Below are 25076 nucleotides of genomic sequence, written 5' to 3'. Positions count from 1 at the left end.
ATACACAAGACAAACTCATCGCTCTTAAAGTTGCAGAAGAGTGCTCTTTGCCAGAAAGGGAGTCTGAAGAGATAGATGATGATTCTTTTGTACAAGAACAAGGAGTGGTGAATGATACAACCCCCACTCCAGAACAAGGAGTGGGGAATGATACACCCCTTACTCCAGAACAAGCAATGGTGAATGATACACCTCCCACTCCAGAACAAGGAGTGGTGAATGATACACCCCCCACTCCAGAACAAGGAGTGGTGAATGATACACCCCCCACTCCAGAACAAGGAGTGGTGAATGATACACCCCCCACTCCTGAACAAGGAGTGGTGAATGATACACCCCCCACTCCAGAACAAGGAGTGGTGAATGATACACCCCCCACCCCAGAACAAGCAGTGGTGAATGATACACCCCCCACTCCAGATAGTGTGCGAGACATAATAGCTAAAGTTATAGATGAGAATTCACTACTAGAAACAGACTCTGATATGACAGACATTTCTCTCCCCCCAGAAAAAGGATTGGAGACTGTAACTACATCCCTTGCAGATAGCACACAAGAAATAGTTAGCAATCCTAAAATTTTAGCTGACAAGTCTTTGCCAGACATTGTGACTGAAACGGTAGAGGATGTTTCTGTCTCTGTGGAGCAAGAAATAGTGCATGCCATTCCATTCTCTATAGAAGGAGAAGTTAGCAGTCCTGAAGGTATAGAAGTGGAACCAATGCCTGAACTACAAGAGAAAGAACTTGACCTCAGTGAAGTACAGCCATTGAAAATGTCCACTGACATTCATGCAGTAAAATCTGTAAGTCTTTAGTAGTTTAGCAAACAAAACCTGGTAGCTTAGTGCCATTAGCCTATTAGACATTATACTTTAGCCTGGAAACAAAACATAGTGTATTTAGATCACACTGTTGTGATAATTTGCCCACAGAAATGTAATTTTGAAAAGGGTATTAAATGTAGAAATAGATTTAGTATTAGTAACTGTCTGTGGATATAGTTACTATGTGTATATTGAATGCTTTATTAAATTTGTATTTAATTACAACATAAAATGGTGACTTTTTTCAAATGTTCTTTTTTTACAGGAGAAAGAAAGTAGATTTGACACCTCTGGTTCCTCACAACAAAAGAGTCCTCAAGGCTTAAGCGACACAGGGTACTCCTCAGAAGGTATCTCAGGATCGCTGGGTGAAATTCCCTCAGTCGTTCAAACAAAGGAGAGAGAGCCATTCCTGGAAACTGTCCAAAAGGATACTGTCAAACAAAACACAAGTCCAACAAGTCTATCAGACCTAGCCAAGTTAGAGAGTACAATGCTTCCACTATTAGAAGCTCAGACAGGCATGGCTGGGAAGGAGGATCCCTGTGGCAGTTATGACGCAGAGCTCAAGCAACACAGGAAAAAAATATTACCGGTTTCATCTGAATCCTATAGTTCGGGAGAGGAAGCGCTTCAAGCTTCCCAAGAGATGGAGCCCCTTGGCGAATCAATCACGAGAAAAGATGGGAAAAAGTTGCAGGTGCTCATGGAAGCCGCTCCGGGAAAGGGGCAGGACTCTGACTCGGTTGAAGACAGCAGTGAGAGTGAACCTTCGCCCCTCTTGCAGAGGAGATGGAAAGTCAGCACCACATCGTCTAGCAGCGACGACTGCAAAAAAGATAGTCCGTGTTCTGGAGATGAGGAGGACTTCATCCGCCAACAGATTTTGGGGATGAGTGCAAGTGAGGAACCGTCACCCTCTGATGAGGATAATTTCATACGGAAACAGATCAGGGAACAGGAGCAGCAACGTGAAGAAGAGATCAGGGAACAGGAGCAGCAACGTGAAGAAGAGATCAGGGAACAGGAGCAGCAACGTGAAGAAGAGGAGAGGAAAAACAAAGAAAAAAGTGCATCTGACGATCAGCAGCTCGTAAAAAAGAGCGTTGGTCAGGAGGATGAGCCTACAAGACAACACTCATTGCCCGAGACTGAGATGCCAGAGAGTCTTGAGGGCCAGGGAAACTTAAGTGAAACCATAGAGGTCCTACACTTTAAACCAATTGAGCTAGATAACAAAGCAGATGCAGGGGACCAAGAAGTGGAGAGCCTCACCTCACCTGAGGATCGATCGAGAGGCGAGGGGTCGTCCAGCGTGCATGCGTCCAGCTTCACGCCAGGAACGTCCCCCACCTCAGTGTCTTCACTAGACGAGGACAGTGACAGCAGTCCGAGCCGCACGAGGGTGAGCAGCGAGGGCAAGCACAGGAAGTCCCGGCACAGACAGCACGGCCCGATGCTCCCCACCATCGAGGACTCGTCTGAGGAGGAAGAGATGCGAGAGGAAGAGGACCTTCTCAGGGAACAGGAGATGCAGCGGGGGTTTGACCAGCAGCAGGGGAAGAAGAGCTCAGCCAAAAAATCTAAGAAAGACAAAGAGGAGCTACGTGCCCAGAGGAGGCGTGAATATCCCAAAACACCGCCAAGCAATCTCTCTCCTATTGAGGACGCCTCGCCAACAGAAGAACTGCGTCAAGCTGCAGAGATGGAAGAGCTTCACAAATCATCTTGCTCCGATTTCTCTCCAAGCATTGAGTCTGAACCAGAGGGCTTTGAATTAAGCATCTCGTCCCCTGTACTGAAAGAAGACCAGCTGTCGACATCAGCTTCAGTCTATTCTTCAACCGATGAGCAGGCTAGTGATGCAACACAGAAGGTTTTAAAGAGTGCAGATGAAGCCTATGAGGAGATAATGCAGAAAGCTAAAGCTCTTGATGCTAAGGAGATAGAACCCCCACCAGAGATAGAACCCCTTTATAGTGGCATGGTAATCGAAGACTATATTTATGAGTCATTGGTTGAAGAGCAGGACACTTTGGCAGAGTGTGTGGTTGAGCAGCAAGAATCAAGTAAGATCTCAGTTCAACAACCCTTGAAGAAACTGAGATCACCAGATGAAGTGTATGAAGATATGATGATGAAGAGGAAGGAAATGATGCAAAAAGAACAGGAACTTGAACAAACATGCCCTGTAAAAGAAATCCCTGTGCTTGAGACAGTTTTGCCACCTACCATTAATGAAGCATGCTCTGTTCCCATTTCTACAAGCGATACAACTTCCTCAGGAAAGGATGGAAAACCCCTTTTAGATGCTGAGGCAGCATATGAGGAATTAATGAAACGACAAGGAATGAATCTTGCACAAGGAAGAAGCCCAACCCAGCTAGCCTCTGGTCTATGTGATTCACCAGAGGTGATTGTGATTCCCTCAGGAGCTATTGTTGAAGAGGTTCCTGAAAAATCCATAATGTCAGTTCCTGTTAGTGTTAAAAGGCCTAGCGTCGACACATCAATTGTTTCCTCTAATGCTGGAATACAAAGATCCCTCTATCCCATTCCTGACCTGAAATTTACGCAGTGCTCCTCCGGGGAAGAGGACCTTGATGAAGAGAACAGTTTTGATCAAAGAGAGGGGACAGATTCTTCACACGACATTCCACAAGCTGATCGTTCAGTAATGAGAGGACATGCAGCTGAGCTAGGAGCGGCTGCTGCTGGAGAACCATTATCAGTTGTTTGTGAAGTTGGAGAGCCACAGGAAACTCCTGCTTCTACTCCAGCTCCACCTGCAACTGCAGCTCCAACCCAAGCTCCGGCTATAACTCCAGCTCCACCTCCAGGTCCAACCCAAGCTCCTGCTCCAATTCCAGCTCCATCTTCTGCTGTAGCTCCAACCCACACTCCAGCTCCACCTTCTGCTGCAGCTCCAACCCACACTCCAGCTCCACCTTCTGCTGCAGCTCCAACCCACACTCCAGCTCCACCTTCTGCTGTAGCTCCAACCCAAGCTCCTGCTCCAATTCCAGCTCCACCTTCTGCCCCAGCTCTACCTGCAGCTGCAGCTCCGACCCATGCTGAAACTCCACCTTCTGATGTAGCTCCAACTCATGCTCCTACTCCAACTCCACCTCCACCTTCTGCTGTAGCTCCAATTCACGCTCCTACTCCAACTCCACCTCCACCTTCTGCTGTAGCTCCAACTCACGCTCCTAGTCCAACTCCACCTCCACCTTCTGCTGTAGCTCCAACTCACGCTCCTAGTCCAACTCCACCTCCACCTTCTGCTGTAGCTCCAACTCACGCTCCTAGTCCAACTCCATCTCCACCTTCTGCTGTAGCTCCAACTCACGCTCCTAGTCCAACTCCATCTCCACCTGCAGCTGTAGCTCCAACTCACGCTCCTAGTCCAACTCCATCTCCACCTTCTGCTGTAGCTCCAACTCACGCTCCTAGTCCAACTCCATCTCCACCTGCAGCTGTATCTTCACCTCACGCTCCTACTCCACCTCCAGCTCCAAGTTCAGCCACCACACTAGTTGCTGCTCCTGTTCCACCTCCAGCTACAGCTCCATCTATTGCTTCTGCTCCAAAACCAGTGCTAACTCAAAGCCCAGCTCTCATCTCAGAACCTATGTCAGTTGTCCCACAGCCTAATGCCCCTGCAGAGTCTGTTTTAAATGCTCAAGCTCTGGTTTCAGAGCAAAAATATTTTGTTTGTGACATTCCAGAGCAAATAGACAGTCCAGTTACAACTATAACCACAGCACCAGTTTCAATAACTCCAACTCCAGCTTCAGATCCCATTTCTGTTGTATGTGAAGTTCCACAGTCAAAGGCTGCTCCAGATAAAGATCCGGTGCAAGTTTCAGCTCCAGCCCCTGTTTGCACTTCAGAGATGGTTGCAGTGCCAGACCCTGTTTTAGACACATCTATTCCGGAAGCTGCAGTCACCTCAGACACAGAGTCAGAGACAGTTTCTGTTGTTTGTGTTCCACTGCCAGAGGTTACTCCCTATGTGGCAACAGCACCAGTTGCACCTCCAGTCCATGTTTCAGTTCTAGTTCCAGAACAAGTTCCTGTTATGGCTCCAGTTCCTGGACCAGTCCATGTTTCAGTTCCAGAACCAGTTCCAGTAATTCGGACTGCAACAATATCAGCTCAAATCCCTGCTCCAGTTACAGGACCTGTTTCAGCTCCAGAACCAGTTCCAGTTCCTGTTATTATTCCAACTGCACAACCAGTATCAGCTCAAATCCGTGTTCCAGTTTCAACAACAGAACCAGTTTCAGGCCCTCTCCATGTTTCAGTTCCAGTTCAAGAACCAGTTGGAATTCCAGAACCAGTTTCAGTTCCAGAAACAATTTCAGTTACAGTCCCTGTTATGATTCTGCCTGCACAACCAATATCAGCTCAAATCCCTGCTCCAGTTATAACACCAGAACCAGTTTCAGCTCCAGTCCATGTTTCAGTTCCCATTCCAGAACCAGTTTCAATTCCCGAACAAGTTCCAGTTCCAGTTCCTGTCATTATTCCAACTGCACAACCTGTATCAGCTCAAATCCACATTCCAGTTTCAGCAACAGAACCAGTTTCAGCTCAAATCCGTGTTCCAGTTTCAGCAACAGAACCAGTTTCAGCTCAAATCCGTGTTCCGGTTTCAGCAACAGAACCAGTATCAGCTCAAATCCACGTTCCAGTTTCAGCAACAGAACCAGTTTCACCTCCTCTCCATGTGTCAGTTGCAGTTCAAGAACCAGTTTCAGTTTCAGTGTCTGTTATGGTTCCTACTGTTGAATTGGTTTCTGCTCCAGCTATTGCTTCAGCTGTACCTCCAGCCCCTGTTTCAGAACCTACTCCAGCTTCATTAACTCAAGTCACACCACCCTATCCCCCACCGCAGCCACCTTCACCCACATCAGTCACTTTGCCACAAACTATTTCAGATATCCCAGTGGCAGAGACTGACCAATATGTAGGTTCCATGACACCAACACCCTCCCAGCCAAAAGAAACTGTGGTTGTAGACATCCAACCTAACATGGAGGATCCCATCCTGTCTCAGTCTGCAGTTTCTGAGACAGCTGTTACTCTGCCTTTACCAGTGACTCTTTCAAGTAATCTAATGTCGACTGCACCATTAGCTCTCTCTGTTTCCCCACCTGAAAAACAGACTGCTCAAGGACACGTGGTTATTTCAGTGCCAAGCATGGATAAAATTTCTATGATTGCCCACGCATCACCAGATATAGTGGCAGGGACTGTATCAGTGGCACCTGCTAGTCCTGTGATTGAAGCTACCAGTCAGATAAGTTCAACCCTTCCTCCTGTTAGTTCCTTATCAGGTTCACCTTCCGCTCTTGTGAGTGTTTCACCAATACCTACTTTACCTCAATATACTCCTGTTGTGTCTAGTGTAGTTTCAGCTACGGTTTCTTCCAGTGTCTCCGTAACTCAGCCACCAACATTACCCCCCCCAGTCCCCCCCAAACCTGTAGCCCTTCTCCGAGCCTCGTCTCAGGGAAAGGTGGACATTCCAGTCATTGCTCATCCCCCTCCACCCCCACCGCCTCCACCCCTACCTCCTCCCACTATACCTATGCCAACTTTCTACCCACAAAAGCCTCCATTCGGCACCCCTCAATTATCTTCAACTGCTGCAGCAGTGCCTGTCTCCTCAGCTATAACAGTGGCTCAAGCAACAATAACGACCACAGGCCCAACAGCAGTGAAGGGTTCAACAAGCCCTACTTACAAACCTAATGTACCGCCACCCGTACCACCGAAACCTGCATCCATTCCGGCAGGTTTGATATTCAGTCACAAGCCAGGGGAAAGTGTCAGGCCTCCAGTTGCTCCAAGGCCAGTGGTAGCCCAACAGATTATAACAGTGTCACAGCCGGGACCTGTTGCCACAGTAAGTTCGGGTGACATGACTCTGAATCTGAACACGCTCCCAGAGTGCAGGCTAAGTGCATCATCACCCAGATCTCCTTTATCCCCCAGATACGCAAGTTCTCTCCATGAAACTTATGTAGTCATCACATTACCATCAGAGCCCAGTACTCCTGTTGAAGGCATTATAACCCAAGCTCCCACAAGTCCAGCCACAGTGTCCCCATCAATACAGCAGTCACAGTCAGGGCCTACAGCACCAGTAGCATTCACTCAGTATACAAAATCAGTGGAGAGCCAAGAAATACAGGGATCTGAAAAAGTTCTTTCAAGCATGAGTCACATTTATTCCTCCATTTCGACTGCAGCACAGCCTGCTATAACTTTGCCCAGCCTTGTTGCCCAGGTTGTAACCACAGAGGTACAAAGGACTACAGTGTCTGTTGTCCGTGAAAGATTACCGGGAACACCTCCCGCAACAAGGACAGCTAGTGTTGCTATCACTATTCCCCCAGACGCTGCTAAAAGCCCACCAAAGCCAAAAGAGAATGGGAGGATGTACTCTTCAGATGTTGTTGATCTTCGAACCTTGAGGCTCAATGTCGAAATGACTGATAAAGGGTTGGATTTGTCTGCCCCTAATTCAAGGCGACAGTCTTTCTCCAGTGATAGCAGTGGACGCCAGACAAGTGCAGTGCAGCCAGCCGTCGTGAATCTCAGTGCAGAGTCAGTGCCAGCTTCAACTCTGTCTGTCGTGACTGATAGCATAACCATTGTCACCTGCACAGCCACAATAGCTTACAATAATGGTGCTGCTGATAGACCCCAGGAGCTTGGACATGTTGGGCCTACATCAATGCCTCTTCAGCTCACAACATCCAAGCCATTTGAGCCAGTTGCCCAGATAATATATAGAACCTTAGATTCCAAGGCCACACCTGCTTCTAATGAAGATGCCCCCATTAATCTCTCTTTTGGAGCCATTACAAATGTGGAAAATCTTGGGACACCTGTCACAGTTGCCCCAGCCAGCCTAATCAATAGCACCAGTCTTCCTACCCGTGTAGAAGTGGGGCTAGTTGGCGCCATAGACCTGACCACATCAAAACCTTCTGAAACTATGGTTGCTGTCGATGGGTCTAATTCAGCCGTGGTTAGCAGCCTCATTGAAGACGATGGCAAACCCGTGGACCTCACAGCCGGGAGACGAGTCATTTGCTGTGATGTGGTGTACAGTCTCCCTTTTGCTGGGAGCTGTGGAACGCAGCCACCGCCAACCACGCTATCCAAAGAGAGCTTTGGCTATAGAGACGATCGTTACCAGCTCGATCACACTGGGGCAAAAGCTTCTGATGGCGTGTCACCCTCCATCTCTGAAAATAATCTAGCAGAGTCTGGGTTACTGTTCAAAAATGGTTATGAAAATGGAGCCACAGAGGGTGCAGTGGACTTGACGGCTGGAAAGATGTCCACAGGTCAGTATGATGAGATGGTGGCAGACTTGTCTTTGAAATACCCTTTTGAATTGCTGCCGCTCATTCCTGGTTGATACCTGTGACTTTCTCTTTTGAATTTTTTTTTCTTTTCGTGTTGTGTCTGTTTTGCATTTTGAAGATGAATCAGAGTGTGCTTTGGTATCCATGTAATTTTTTTCCCTTTTTCTTTTTGCACACAGATGCATGCATGTGCCTGCGTGTTATCCCACAGTGTTTTGGCTTTGCTTCCTGCTAACTACACAACTGGAGGTTTTTTTTGCATGCTTTCTGTTTTATTTTCTTTCGGCTGGATGGGCATGGTTTTTTAGTCTACAGTTATATTTATGTCATATTTTTAAGGACTGAGGTATATTTGTGAACCTTTGCAGGTGAAATTATGGACTACTCAAGCAAGGGTGCAGGAGCCTATTCTGGAATGACCATTCCTCAATATTCCCAAGCCAGAATAACTCCTACTGTGGGAACACACTTTGGTGTAAATAATGTCCTCAGGTCCTCAAATGGTGTGGTATACTCTTCCATAACCGCACCGTTTCCATCAACATATGCAATCACTACCCAGCCAGGACCGATATTTAGTACAACGTACGATGCTTTGACAAGAATGCACACTCATGACACTATGCCAGCAGTATCATCTCAATCCTACAGTTTCTTACCCACTACAGCCACAGCACAAGAACAAGCTTTCAGCCAAGAGATGGTCGCCATGTCTGCGGCCTTCCCCCAGGTTTCGCTCCGCGACGCATACGCAGATGCCTCGCTGGAGGCCATAGCCGCCTCGCTGGAGGCCTTAGCCTCTCCACTCATCTCGGACGATGCGCAGTACCGGATGGAGCGCGACCTCCTGGAGCTGGAGAAGTTGAAGCAGCTGCGCTTGGCCGAGGAGCTGGAGTGGGAGCGGCTGGAGATCCAGAGGTTCCGCGAGCAGGAGCAGGTCCTGGTGCAGAAGGAGCTGGAGGAACTGCAGACCATGAAGCGGCAGCTGCTGATGCAGCAGGAAGAGGAGCACCAGGCCCACCTGCTCATGCAGCAGGAGACCTACGCCGAGCAACAGCTGCAGCTAGAACAGATCCAGCAGCTCCAACAGCAACTGCAGCAGCAGCTACAGGAGCAGAAGATGAGGCACCTGTTCCCATATGGCTACGACCCTTCAGAGGGAGGTTCTCCACTCGCCAGCTCAGAGCAGATCCCATTGGACCAGCAGTACGTATTGGGAGATAACGGGCAGTACTGGCCAGTGCAGGATGACACCACCGCGTCATCCTCTACCACCGGCCTCGAGCTGCAGCAGAACACGACCTGGTACACCGTTCCTATTGAGGGAGTTGCCCAGTACATCACCAGCCTGCCGTGCTCCACTGAAACGCCGCAGACCGAGTACCAGAAGCCTGTGCAGCTTGACCACAGGGTAACCACAGTTTCCAACAAGAAGATGGTAGACAGCGGGGTTCAGACGGATGAAGAAGACGGTGTGGAGAAGGCCTACACCGGGCGGAGGAGGAGGAATAAGAAGAGCGTGGACTCCAGTGTCCAGACTGACGATGAGGACCAGGAGGACTGGGACATCCCCACCAGGAACAGGCGTAGGTCCCGCTCCAGCAAGCAGGGATCCAAGGTTTCCAGCATCGCCATCCAGACTGTCGCTGAGATCTCAGTGCAGACAGATTCTTCAGGAACTATCAAAAGGCCATCAGTAAAGGCACAGTTGGATACCAAGCTTGAGATTGGAAAGCATGGCCGAGGTGGTAGCGTGACTTACCATGCTGATACAGGCTCTGGTATGTCATCTCCCGAGAAAGACAAGAGACGCCCCACTCCCTTAGAGATAGGCTACAACACCCACTTAAAAGCTGATTCCTCCCTCCAAGTTGCACCTTCCCCTCCCAAGTCTCCCAAAGTATTGTATTCGCCCATCTCACCCCTGTCCCCAAACAAATCACTAGAAAGAGTTCAATATGATAAATCTGTTGGGGAAGTAAGCCCGCAGAAAATGTTGACCACAGATCCATCCAAGCCCCCTCAAAGCCCACGGACACTGAAAGCCATGCAGCGGTCCGTATCTGATCCCAAATCCTTGAGTCCCGCAGAAGAAAGACCCGGCTCTAATTTCCAGTATTCGGATGTGTACTCAGTAAGTACTTTTGTGATGTTAATGTGTTGATTCAGTGAGGTTATGTTAAAACTGGATATTGCAAGTGTGAATAACTGCTGTGTACAAAACAATATAATGTTGGTGAAGTTTATTAGTAGTAGTAGTAGTAGAAGTAGTAGTAGTAGTAGTAGTATTTATTATTAGTATTATCATTATCAAATTCATATAATATTATTCAATTGAATTTACGAGAAAAAGTTGAAATAGCCCTCTTCCTTTTGAAATTGTACATACATGAATATAGTTTTGTTCTGCACTATTTGCTGCCAGTGCTATATCACGCCTACCTCCCTTCTGGTATAACAGACTAAATGGGTGTAGAAATGTTCTTGCAAAGTTATTCCCTCTTACAGTTATAATAGTCAGATTAGCTTTATATCTCTCAAGACAAAGTGGTAACTGAAGTGTGTCTGATACTATCTTGAAAATGAAAAATCAAGGAAAGTTCAGGTAACTCAATGTGACATTCTGAATCTAAGCTTCACTGGCTACTCAATTATTTTTATGGCCATGCTTTTTTGATGAATATAGGATCTCATTTATCACTGCACGCACAGGATCCTGTATTTCTTTCCACTGTCCCAAATGACTGAATCCAAAACATGCATCTAACAGTTTTTTCATGAATTGCTTACAAATTGTCTTACAATTGTCACAGGGTTTCTGTGCACTCTTGATAACACTGTTACTTTGCTAATGCTGTTAGCGCTTCAGAGTGACAGCACTGCGTATTATATGTTGCCTTTTAATTATAGGTAATCATTGTTGGCTGTTTTAATTATACTCCTTAAGGAAATTTTGCTGAAGATTTATTTTTTATTTTGCTCCTCTCTTGTGTACCGTGATGTAACAACTGCTCTTATTGTTTTGTGTAATAGTGCAACAAGGGGTGTTTCACATTCTAAAACAGACTTTAATAATGTTTCATGTTTTTCTAGTTGTTTATTATTAAGTTGTCACGGTTACAGTGCATGTACAACACAAAGAAATGTATTTGGTTAACTGAAAAAATCGATGCATACTCATTGTGGATGCATATATAGTATAAAAGTAACGTTTTTTCCTCAATAGTTTTCTGTCAATACCACCATTAGCAGATTACTGTTAATTGCATTGTCATAATGGTCAATTAATGCTATTCACTTAAAATATTTTACATTTCCAATCCTGGGGATCATGTGAGGATTGCGAAAATGAATGTTGCTTTTTGAGTTTGGAGAAGCTGCACACAGCAGGGAGGAAATGGAGGAAACTGAGTAAATGGTCTGATTTGATGGTGACCCTCTCTGGTCAAGTGGAAACCAGTTTTCTGCCCGAATGATTTTGATTTTGGAGCAAGTTTCTCCTATATATTAAACAACAACAAAAAAGCCAATAGCTGAGCTTGAGGGGTAGGAAACAAGTTATATAGAATCCTTTACCCTTATAAAAGAGTCTTATTGGTATAGGTATTTTGAATAGTTTATCGTCATCTACAAATTAACCAAGGGTGAAGGAGATTCCATTTTGCAAACTATTTGCTTCTTTATCTAAATTGTGTTTTTACCTTATCAGTAAAACATGAATATCCTGAAAGAAATTAAATCATCCATATTATTTCTAGATGAGCTAAATATTTATTTATTAGCTTAATTTAAAACTAAATTCCTTGCAGACAATCAACATTTGAAAATTTGAAAAGCACACAGAATCAGATATATTTTAAATTCGATTTATTATTAAAGTAATTGTTTGAGAAATGCCTCCAGCCATTTTAGTATTAATTTATCAGGGCTCTTGTTTTTCAGAGATAAAGTTCAGGTTGTTTGTTGTTTTTCCTTCCTCCGCTCAGAGCAAAGGTTTGCAGAGTGGCACTTCGTCAGGCACTCAGAAGAAGGTTAAACGCACTCTCCCAAACCCCCCGGCAGAAGAAGACCCTGGCAGCCAATCAGGTTACAGCACCGGCTCCACCCGCCGACGCCTATGCAGGAACACCACCATCGCCAGGGCCAAGATCCTGCAGGACATAGACCGGGAGCTGGACCTGGTGGAGCGGGAATCCTCCAAGCTCCGCAAAAAGCAAGCCGAGCTAGACGAGGAGGAGAAGGAGATCGACGCCAAGCTGAGGTACCTGGAGATGGGCATTAACCGGCGGAAGGAGGCCCTGCTGAAGGAGCGGGAGAAGAGGGAGAGGGCCTACCTGCAGGGCGTGGCGGAGGAGCGCGACTACATGTCCGACAGCGAGGTCAGCAACATCCGGGAGACCAGGAGTGGGAACGGCCACAGCCGGGAGAGGCCCAGGACCGCACCGCAGTCCCAGCTCAACCAGTTTGTCCCACCTCAGACCCAGTCAGAGGCCCAGTACGGCCAGTCAGAGAGTCCCTACACCCAGTACACCTACGCCCCACAGACCCAGGCTGCTGCCACCCAGTACACCCAACAGACCCTCTACGAACCCTCCCTCTACCACCAGCAGGTGTCCCCTTACCAGTCCCAGTCCATCTACTCCTCCGTGCCCACACTCTCCTACCCCCAGAGCTCCCAGCAGCAGGACTACCAGCATGCCCAGATGCTCCTCCTTCAGCAGAAGGCCCTGCAGGCCACGCTGTCCGACCTGGAGCCGAAGATCACCACCAACTACGAGGTCATCCGCAACCAGCCCCTCATGATGGGCTCTTCCTCGGCCGAGCCCGGTTACAGCATCCCGCACCTGGGCGGAGGCAAGTACAGCAGCCTGGACCTGCGACTGGGCCTGGAGGAGCGGGGCAGCATGGCCAGCAGCCTGGACCTGCGACTGGGCCTGGAGGAGCGGGGCAGCATGGCCAGCAGCCCCATGTCCAGCGTCTCAGCCGACTCCTTCTACGCCGACATCGACCACCACAGGAACTACGTCCTGATCGATGACATCGGCGAGCTCACCAAGGGTTCGTCAGGCCTCTCTTCTGGCTTTTCTATCCCAGACAAGGACCTGGCCAAGGCCGACCGGCTACTGCGGGCCGCACAGGTCCGACGGGCAGCCGAGGTGTCAGACTTCCTGGGGCCCCTGCAGGCATCTTCCAGACTGCACTCCTACGGGAAAGGGGAAGACTCCATGGAGGAGCCCTATGAGCTGAAGCTACTCAAGCAGCAGATCAAGCAGGAGTTCCGGCGAAGCGGTGAGGGGCTGGACCACCTGACGGGGCTGCCGCACTACTACCCCGGCGAGGGCAGCTACCGCCACTTCCCCAAGGCGGAGAAGTACAGCATTGGCAGGTTGACGCTGGAGAAACAGGCCGCCAAACAGCTCCCGGCCTCTGTGCTCTACCAGAAGCAGGCCAAGCACAAAAAAGCTCTGATGGACCCTAAAGTCACCAAGTTCTCCCCAATCCAAGAGACTCGGGACCTGGAGCCGGACTACGACAGTTACCTCGGCTCCAGCGCCTCATCGGTCAGCGCGCTGTCCTCCCGGGCCCGGCTGCTGCAGGATGAGATCACGTTGGGCCTGAGGAAGAACATCGCCGAGCAGCAGAAGTACCTGGGCTCATCCCTTGGGGCCAACCTGGCCCACTCTCTCAACCTCGGCCAGTCTCTGAATCTGGGGCCGACCGTCCGTTCGTCCCTGATGGACGATGGCACGTACCCGAGCGGCAGCAGGTCCCGGCCCTCCTCTAGGCCCTCTTCCGTCTACGGCCTTGACCTCTCCATCAAAAGGGACTCTTCCAGCTCCTCCCTCAGGCTGAAGACGGAGGGGGAGCACTTGGACGCCTCTTTCTCCGCAGCCCCCACGGCGAGACCCAAGCCGACCAGCCTCCCCATAAGCCAGAGCCGGGGGCGCATCCCGATTGTGGCCCAGAACTCGGAGGAGGAGAGCCCCCTGAGTCCGGTCGGGCAGCCCATGGGAATGGCGCGGGCTTCGGCAGGACCCCTCCCGCCTATATCTGCCGACTCCAGGGACCAATTTGGCTCAAGCCACTCCCTCCCTGAAGTCCAGCAGCATATGAGAGAGGAGTCCCGGACCCGCGGCTATGACCGGGACATCGCCTTCATGATGGACGACCTGCAGGGGGCAATGTCCGACAGCGAAGGTAAACCGAGCCCTGAGCTCATCCCCCACTCCTGCTCTGCGGGTCTGCTGTTAATGCATGCGACTGACTGCATTCCTGTCTACGCATAACAAGCTTGCTTTTCTTTTTTAGTTGTTTGTTGTGTCTTGTTATGCTTCTGTTTACTGTCTATGACTGTAACTGTTTTCTTCTTTCTTTTTTCTGTTTACCCTCAATGCATGCTGGAGTCATGCTTATACTGTGTGCTTTCTGTATGTTGCTCCTTGTTCAATCTTCTCATGAAATGTACTTGTATGTGTTGTTTTTTCTGTGAGTTGCATGTGAAGTTGTTAAAAAAAATTAAAAAATTGTATATTGATTGATTTTAGTCTTACATAACTCATATCACTTGGAACTACACTGTAAATATACGGCACTGACGATAAGAGAATTTGACGTCTTTGTGACATAGCTTAATACTTTCATGTGATCAGACATTGTATAATGTAAGTGCCTCTGGGACAAGTTTTTAAACTAGGGAATAGAAGAATATTCAAGATGCATATCTTACTTGAATATTCAAGGTAAAGGTTAATTCATAGAAATCGAATAGATCTGTTTTGAGGCAAAAACATCAGTTATTGTTCTTTGAACTTCCATACAGTTCAGTAACAACAGGGTGATGACATTTCACTTATATCCTAAGTCGGAATAGTGACCTTTCAAAATGATTTGTAAATCCTGCAGCAAATGTTTCACAGATTCACTACATAAACAGAGGGTCGGTTGACTGGAAGACCATAATGGACACATAAAGCACCACACATTTCCCAATGACATCTTGAATATAGATACACAAACCATTATTTAGAAGGTTGCATTTTCTTTGTGATCTTTCTCATTGAAAAGATGAGTTTGCCTTTAGGCAGGTCAACACTGTTTTATGTTTAAGTATCTTTAGGTCTTTAGATCAGTGAGAGGTTCTCTGTTTTTAAAGGCGCAATGACTATCTCATTGTAAAGGCAGAGCTGGCTGATTTCAGGTTTTGATTTGAATATGCATATAATTAATATTTTTTTGCAATTGCAGTCTTCCAATGATAGAAATGTTCCAGTTTTCAGAAAAAAACTAGCACAATTTCAGTCAACTTTGTGTAAATGTTATTTATATGTCCAATAAAGAAAATCCAAAACATTAGCCTCATTGGATTTGTCATTCTAGAGATATTGGCTCTTAAATAAGGGGTGGGTGGCACCCAAAAATTCTCTCGAGAGTGGAGATTGGATCACCATATCTTTGGCATTAAAGCAGGGAAAAACCTTCAGTTTCATATTGATTGGAAACATTCTATCTTACTACTTACTTGGTTGAACATGTAATATTTTTAGTTAGATTTGAGGTTATTCATTTGTTTGGGCAGTTGTTTTAAAAATAGTATTGTACTGTTGATTTAATAAAGACAACAAGATTATACAATAGAAAGAACATAGTTTTATGTTTTTTTGAAGATATTTTCACTGTCAGTTTCAACCATGCAAATTTCAAGCATGAGTCCATGGTACTCCTTATTGTTTACCTACATATTTTCCAGATTATTTAACTATACCATCTCCATAGATGCATGTATGTGTATGTTTGGTGCAGCTTGAATCAATCAGCAATAAGTTGCATGTCTTTGATTTTTTATAGAGACAGTATGCATACGTGATCATAAGCAATATTTATTTTGCATATCTTCAAATGTATGTTTGATATTAAAGTAGTGCTGCTACAAACACTCTGCCTTTAGACTGTTGGCTTTACTTTCAAAGTATCCACATGATCATTCAGTGGCTAACCTTTATAAACCAGTAAGTATTACCAGGTAAGAAATGATTTTAGACTCAGAGGAATTGCTGTTGCTTTTTTATGAATAGCATCCACTGTGTTTTATAACGTTGCTGATGTGTACTTGAAATCTACCCAGGGACTAAGTGTTTCCAGTGGGAATATTTATTGGAAGTTGATCAGTTCTGAGTGCATTCCAGACAGTTACAGCCCGACTTTAAAAATGTCAAACTGCCAAAAGACTGCAGGTCTTTTGAGACCTTTGAATAGTGGAGAGGGGAAGGGGGTTTCTAATGCCACTAACGTGTTACAATGATTTATCATCGGCATTTTGTTTAGGGTTTTCATGTTTTTCTGTCTTTGCAATGTCTCTAAAGAAGAGTCAAGCACCGAGTGTACCCTTCTCTCATTTTATCTGTGTACTGCATTATAATTATTACCTGTGGAATATCTTATTATGTTCCATCGTCCATTAGTGTTGGTGAAGGTTCTGACAGAAGTTATTGCTGCATTAATACATTTTTCTGTATTCCACCGATGATCATTTAACCTCAAGAAAGCGGGGGGACCAATCGCAAATGTCTGCACACTGCAACTTAAAGAAGATAGCACCATAATTTCACTAATAATTAAATATAATCTTATTATAAGATCACATTTTTTTTGTATGTACGACAGATAAAGCAAACGTTGATTTATTGGCTTGACACTGAGCACTTTTGAGTTACACACCAGTATATTTCACACATTGAGGATTATTCTTTAGTACAATATCCTGTTATTCCCCTTCTGTTGAATTCAAGTGAACATGTATATGTCTTCTTTTCAGTGGTCAACAGATGAGTACATTACAAAACAGTTTGGATGCTACTGTAAATGTTTGTAGACCATGCAAGATTCTGTCAAAACTTTGCCAGTAAAACAAGATCATTAAATGCTTCTAAAGACAAATGAAGGACTTTATATCCAATACAGTCCTGTAATGTATCAAAGTTAAACAGTAGGTAAGATGTCACATGTTCTGTCTAATCTAATAAGTCAGTTTGGTTACACAATAAAGGGACTCATTGACTTTAATGTAAGATAAAATAGATTGTTTAATCTAATAAACAGCTACTAAAAACATCACAGATAGTCCTTGTACCATAGGTTTAAATGTGACTTTAGTGCATGTTAAGAATCAGAAGAAAGCAGATTGTAGGTTGAGGATGCTCTCTGTTCTGTTTAGCTCTGTAGGAAGCATTAACTTTCTCTTGTAGCACGTTTTTGCTGTTTAGTTCCTAAAATATAACTTTGCATCACAGCGGGAGGCACGAGCTGGGATGCAGAAGGTGAGATAATGATGTAACTTCCCCTCCCCCAACCCCCATGAAGCATAAATATATCCCGCCATGTTGTCTCATGGTTTGAACAAACTGCATCTCCGTGGCAACACCCAACCGCCCCGCTGAAACCCATCGGTATCCATGTTTCATACGCACTCCGAGCATTCGGCTCGCGAACATTGCATATCAGGTGCGGTCATGCATACGTGTGCTGCCGAATGCTGCAGATATGTCTGAATGCACACCACACACGTGTCCTAGCTCCTCCACGAGCGGTCCCCATCCCCTACCCCACCTCAGTCATTGGTTCATGCCACACGCCATGAATGACAACGCATTCTCTTTGTACTGCTAACGGAGGCTAACGCTGGTGGCCATTTTGAGATGTACTGTACGTCCTTTATCGCAATAACTGATTACGTGTTCCATCCAGCGCACTTTCCACACCCTGTCGCATTCTCTGGGAATTGGCTTTAGAAGAAAAAAGAAAATGGGAAAACTATCTTCAGATAGTCTGTCTCTGTGGAAATGAGTTTATTTTCAGGCACTTTCACATATGCAACGTGCGTTTAAATTGTACATTTTCTGTAATTTTGTAAGTCTCCCTGGCAGAACAGTTGAACATGATACTTTTTTTTCCCCATATAATATTTATAGATATTTTTAATATGTTTTTTTGAAAAGGTCGCTTCTGAAAATTTTTACTATTTCTTAAAAGTGGCACCATCATAAGGCAGTTATGGAAATGGAATATACTACAATATATTGAAATGTAGTATACTGTAAAAATATTGCAATACCTCAAAATATGGGCAAGTATACAAATTTGCAGGTATTGCGATATGTATTTTTTTTGTAAAATACATTGCTCTGAAATGTATTTATTATATTTTACAAAAAAAATCCAGTATGTATCCAGTGTATTTGTTTTCCATAAAACTACTCTGCAGCATATTCTACTCTTCAGCATATAAGAACACTTTTGTAGCATTTTGTCAGCGGGGAGTATTGGCAAAATTCAAATTTTCTTGATCTTCAACATAACCTTGCAATGTGATATTTCATACACCATTCAGGTGTATTTTATGTATGTTCCATTCCATTACATGAAAAAAAAGAATCTTCTATCTACAGAAGGCGAACTTCTGACGTGATCCCTAATGTTTTGTAATGTGATCACTCCAAAATGTCTTCAAATCAGGTATGAAATACAGTATGAAAGTATCTTGCCCCATCAAACTTCCTTGGAATTGATCATTATGAGGGATAATATTTGGTTTGATACATCACAGATAGGTTAAGAAAAGCATATTTTAGAAGATCACCAGGGAAAGCAAAAGTGTGTTACAGCAATAGATATTTCACTGCGTATAGCAACTTTTCTGATCGCTAACTTCCTAGTGGATGACCTTTCCTTATTTTTTTGACAAGCCGTGAAAACACCTGGTTATGTTCCACCAAAAACGTTGGGGCCACGTTTCCCGATAAGTGTCTCTTAGTGTTTTATGAAGACTCGAAAGGTATACCTTACTAAAGTTGTTTACTTTTCTGGGCGTGTTTCCCGAACTATCCCTTCGGAGGTTTCTTAAGGGACAGCTTCTACATGCAACGTTACTAGACCCATCGACTTTCCAGGATCGATTATTCACTCCATGCAGCGGCTGCTTGACAGTGTTATGAGAGAAAGTAGTATTATTTATAAATAAAACAGGAATACTAAAATATTGCATTTATCACGACTGGTGGGAACTTATTAATAGAATTGAAAACGTACAAACTGAATTATCCAACCACACATCATCCCGCTACCCCACCAGGCAAACCGCCTTCTTTGGTATGTCATGTTTTATTTTTGTCGTTGTTCCTTAAATGTCTTTGCACTCAGGGTTGATTTGCCAGAAGCACCATCGCATTTCTGGTGTAATTCACTTTTTTCTCTGATTGGCTTGACTTTTTCAACAAAAGCACACCAACAAGCAAAACACACCAACACGAAAACAACATTTTGTAATTTTTTTACATAAGCTATGCTGGAAAAAAACAAAGAAATATGCAGTTTCACAGCAAACAAATTGTATTTTTATTATTGATATTGTTAGAGGAGGTGGCACTGAATAATGGTGTGTGTGCCCTGCGATGGACTGGCGACCTGTCCAGGATGTATTCCTGCCTTTCGCCCAATGTATGCTGGGATAGGCTCCAGCCCCCCTGCGACCCTGTTCAGGATAAGCGGGTTCAGATAATGGATGGATGGATGGATGGAAGGCAATTAGGCAACACATTCAATAAAGTGCAACATGCACTTGTACATCCATCGTAATGTACAATTGCATGTAAACACTCTCATTAATGTGGTATTTTAATGTGATATTTTAGTAACATTATTAGCCAACTACAAATGTAGAATTATTAGTGTCTTATTAGAGTATTACTTCACAGAGATGTAACTAGGCTGCAACGGCTGATTTCAGAGGCTTGAGGTCATAACAGTGGTGGCCACTAGTGGAGTGAGCTTACAACATCGCTAAGGTATAGCTAAGAGTGGTCCAGACCAACCTTACAAAAGTACCACTTACAAAAGGTATACTTAGCTAAGAACTTTTCAGGACACATGCTGAAACATTAAGGTATAACTTACAAATGACGTAGCATTAAGAAGGCTTCGGGAAACGCAGCCCAGATCATTTCAAAGGTGCATACTTCAATTATCATGAGGTATCGACTTGAAAAGATAAATTCTGACAAAATATGTAAATGTCTCACTTTGTTCAAGATGGCAGAAATGACAAATTCAAACATTTTTGTAGCAGTAATAATCTGAACCAAGTAAGATATTGTTATAATTCTTTCAATGAAGATTGTTTTGAGCCAGTACCCAATAGTAATTTTTGAAGAAAAATGGTGAAATGCCAGGATCGACCAACAATGAGATTTGTGATGCTGTACCCACAACTAAATCTCAATGGGCTCAAAATATACTTGCTGGCGTCTACTTTACAGCATATGGAGTCAAGGTTGCAAAGTTCCATGATGATAGGATGATTATGCACTGAGAAAAATGCCCTGTACTATTGTCCAAAATGTTTTGAGAAAATCAACTCCAAAGATAGAAATGGTAAAGAATTATACTAATTTCACCATACACAGATGAGTACAAAGATGGTATTATACAGAATATACCTTAAATCACTTAATCTATACATACATACATACATGGGATACTGAACTCAAGAACAGACACTTTGTTCAGATGAAGAGCAATGTGACCTTTTGTGTTCTCTTGGTGTAGACAGAGACAGTATATCTGAGCTAGCTAGAGGAGCTGCTAAAGTTGAAACATTTGAACATGGTACATCTCACATGCCCCGTGGCGCATTGCTGCCGTACCATATTATATTTTACATAAGACAAATATTACATAATTTACAGGTTCAGTCAGGTTCCGCCCCTGTTCAGTTGTTTAGGCTCATAAAAACAGCATAGGTTGGTCTTATGAACGGTAAACTGGTTTAAAAAAATTCAAATGCCAGACCCAGAAGAGATGACAAACTAACCAAAACAAAAATATTTAGCCCGTCATTTTACACTGGGGAGCGGGTAGGTAAAAAGTTAACATTGAACTTTTTTTGCAAGATGAAAGCGATGTACCCAAAGCAATGCCTGTAAATTAATTCCATATGAAATTTAAAAAATGCTCAAGAAAAATTATTGAATGGGCGCAGAGCATTTTCAGTTAATGACTTTTTGAAGTTTTGATATGCTGAAAGTATGACTGATTCTTTTTGTTGTTTATTTATTTTTCTCCTTTGGGATTTTTGTTTGCTTATAGCGTAGTTGACAAGTGGAAGACTCTTTTATCACCTCCACTGCCAATGCACCCGTTCTGTTCTGCACCCGTTCTGTTCTGCACCCATTCTTTTCTGCACCTGTTCTGTTCTGCTCCCATTCTGTTCTGCACCTGTTCTGTTCTGCACCCGTTCTTTCTGCACCCGTTCTTTCTGCACCCGTTCTGTTCTGCACCCGTTCTGTTCGGCACCCATTCTTTTCTGCACCTGTTCTGTTCTGCTCCCATTCTGTTCTGCACCTGTTCTGTTCTGCACCTGTTCTGTTCTGCTCCCGTTCTGTTCTGCACCCGTTCTGTTCTGCACCCGTTCTGTTCTGCACCCGTTCTGTTCTGCCCCCGTTCTGTTCTGCACCCGTTCTGTTCTGCACCCGTTCTGTTCTGCACCTGTTCTTTCTGCACCCGTTCTGTTCTGCACCTGTTCTGTTCTGCACCTGTTTTGTTCTGCACCTGTTCTGTTCTGCACCCGTTCTGTTCTGCACCTGTTCTTTCTGCACCCGTTCTGTTCTGCACCCGTTCTGTCTAGACTCCCGTCCTGTCCAGTCTCTGCTTCCTGTCTGTGTGTTTCACACTTTTCTTGCATGATTTGTCCCCCGAGCACTTTAACCGGAGGACTAGAGCCCGGGCAGTCATGCATGGCTGTTTGTGCTGCTTATTAGCGAGGGCCAGAGTGAGTCATTTCAGCCCGTTTTGTTTCCCCCGAAGCGTATCACCTCCGGCGTGAGGAGACTGATTGGTTCGACAAGCCACGTGAGATGCACCTGGAGAGCACACACCCTCTGGACCGACGGCAGGTGAGGACTTAACCCTTTCAGTTTCAGAGCGCCATGGGCACTCGAGCACAGCCTCCACAGCGCACTCTGAACCTCATCAACCAATCCATACTCATCAACCAATCCATACTCATCAACCAATCCATACTCATCAACCAATCCATACTCATCAACCAATCTATACTCATCAACCAATCCATACTCATCAACCAATCCATACTCATCAACCAATCTATACTCATCAACCAATCCATACTCATCAACCAATCTATACTCATCAACCAATCTATACTCATCAACCAATCCATACTCATCAACCAATCTATACTCATCAACCAATCCATACTCATCAACCAATCTATACTCATCAACCAATCTATACTCATCAACCAATCTATACTCATCAACCAATCCATACTCATCAACCAATCTATACTCATCAACCAATCCATACTCATCAACCAATCCATACTCATCAACCAATCCATACTCATCAACCAATCTATACTCATCAACCAATCCATACTCATCAACCAATCCATACTCATCAACCAATCCATACTCATCAACCAATCTATACTCATCAACCAATCTATACTCATCAACCAATCCATACTCATCAACCAATCTATACTCATCAACCAATCCATACTCATCAACCAATCCATACTCATCAACCAATCTATACTCATCAACCAATCCATACTCATCAACCAATCCATACTCATCAACCAATCTATACTCATCAACCAATCCATACTCATCAACCAATCCATACTCATCAACCAATCTATACTCATCAACCAATCCATACTCATCAACCAATCCATACTCATCAACCAATCCATACTCATCAACCAATCCATACTCATCAACCAATCTATACTCATCAACCAATCTATACTCATCAACCAATCTATACTCATCAACCAATCCATACTCATCAACCAATCTATACTCATCAACCAATCTATACTCATCAACCAATCCATACTCATCAACCAATCTATACTCATCAACCAATCCATACTCATCAACCAATCTATACTCATCAACCAATCCATACTCATCAACCAATCTATACTCATCAACCAATCCATACTCATCAACCAATCTATACTCATCAACCAATCTATACTCATCAACCAATCCATACTCATCAACCAATCTATACTCATCAACCAATCTATACTCATCAACCAATCCATACTCATCAACCAATCTATACTCATCAACCAATCTATACTCATCAACCAATCCATACTCATCAACCAATCTATACTCATCAACCAATCCATACTCATCAACCAATCCATACTCATCAACCAATCCATACTCATCAACCAATCTATACTCATCAACCAATCCATACTCATCAACCAATCCATACTCATCAACCAATCCAACCATTTGGGCCCCAATTAAACCCTTCCTAATTTTCTACATTTTCTCAACCAAAGTCAAAATCCCTTTGGATTTGGGTGGAACCACTACTGAAAGGGGGTTGAAAGGGTTAAACGAGTTTGGTTGATGACTCTGCATAATTCGCAAGTTTTTTTCAGGCCACCGTGCCACTGCCCGTTAATGGGACCAGGAACACTGGCATAAAAAGAGATACAGAGTAAAATGTTCAGTGTGAATTGAATTCCTGATTTCAACTCTTGATTTTTGGCAGACGCTCTGGATAAGAACGTCTTCCAAATGCCATTAATGTACCTCCGATGTGTGCCCATTGGACTCGAATCTACCCTGTTACAGTTGAATTAACACTTGACTTTTTTCAAACAGAAAGATCTTACGTGTGTAGGCCATTACTGCTGTACTCCAGAACCTCACTTATGCTTCCTTTTGTACACACACATGCACACACGCACACACACAAGGCTCTAACCAGCTCATCAGGAGCAATTGGGGGTTAGGTGTCTAGAGCGGGATCGAACCGGCAACCCTCCGACTGCCAGATGACCTCCTGAGCCAATGTATTTATTTTCAACCGTTCATTAAAGCTCTTGGTTGTGTGTTTTCCTTCCAGATGAAGCCAATTCACTACCCTTTCCCCCACGCTAGAGTCAAGCTACAGACAGATCCCAAAGACCGCAGTGTATCAGGTACAGCAGAGCTCCGATCGTAGTGTGGTGACAGTCACACAGTGATTAAAACTGCACAAGGTTCCACACTGGACGTTTCACAGCATCAATGAGCAGCTTTCACCCATATATTCCAGCTGCAAATGATCCTATTCTGATGCTGTTCCTTCGTCACTGACAGCCTTTTCTCTGCTGTCCAATCATATGGGAATAGAGGCGGGGTTTGCCTGGTTCGGTTAAATTAGGATAAATTGGTGACAGCGTTTTCACCCAACCGCATACGATTTCACGAAAGGTTTTGTGTTTCAAATAGTTTTGTGTTTCAACTAATCACACCAAACATGAAATCAGTCTCCTGTGCCATTAATACCGGTCAAAGTGATTGACAGGTGTGGAGAGCAGGTGTGTTACGGGTGGCCTGTAGCGTAGCGGCTAAGGTACATGACCCTGTAGCGTAGCAGCTAAGGTACATGACCCTGTAGCGTAGCGGCTAAGGTACATGACCCTGTAGTGTAGTGGTTAAGGTACATGGCTGTAGCGTAGCGGCTAAGTTACATGACCCTGTAGCGTAGCGGCTAAGGTACATGACCCTGTAGCATAGCGGCTAAGGTACATGACCCTGTAGCGTAGCGGCTAAGGTACATGACCCTGTAGTGTAGTGGTTAAGGTACATGACTGTAGCGTAGCAGCTAAGCTACATGACCCTGTAGCGTAGCGGCTAAGGTACATGACCCTGTAGCGTAGCGGCTAAGGTACATGACCCTGTAGTGTAGTGGTTAAGGTACATGACTGTAGCATAGCAGCTAAGCTACATGACCCTGTAGCGTAGCGGCTAAGGTACATGACCTTGTA

This window comes from Conger conger, unplaced genomic scaffold, assembly GCF_963514075.1.
Source record: "Conger conger unplaced genomic scaffold, fConCon1.1 SCAFFOLD_37, whole genome shotgun sequence".
NCBI classification, from domain to species: Eukaryota; Metazoa; Chordata; class Actinopteri; order Anguilliformes; family Congridae; genus Conger; species Conger conger.
Note: the sequence above shows the minus strand (reverse complement) of the source record.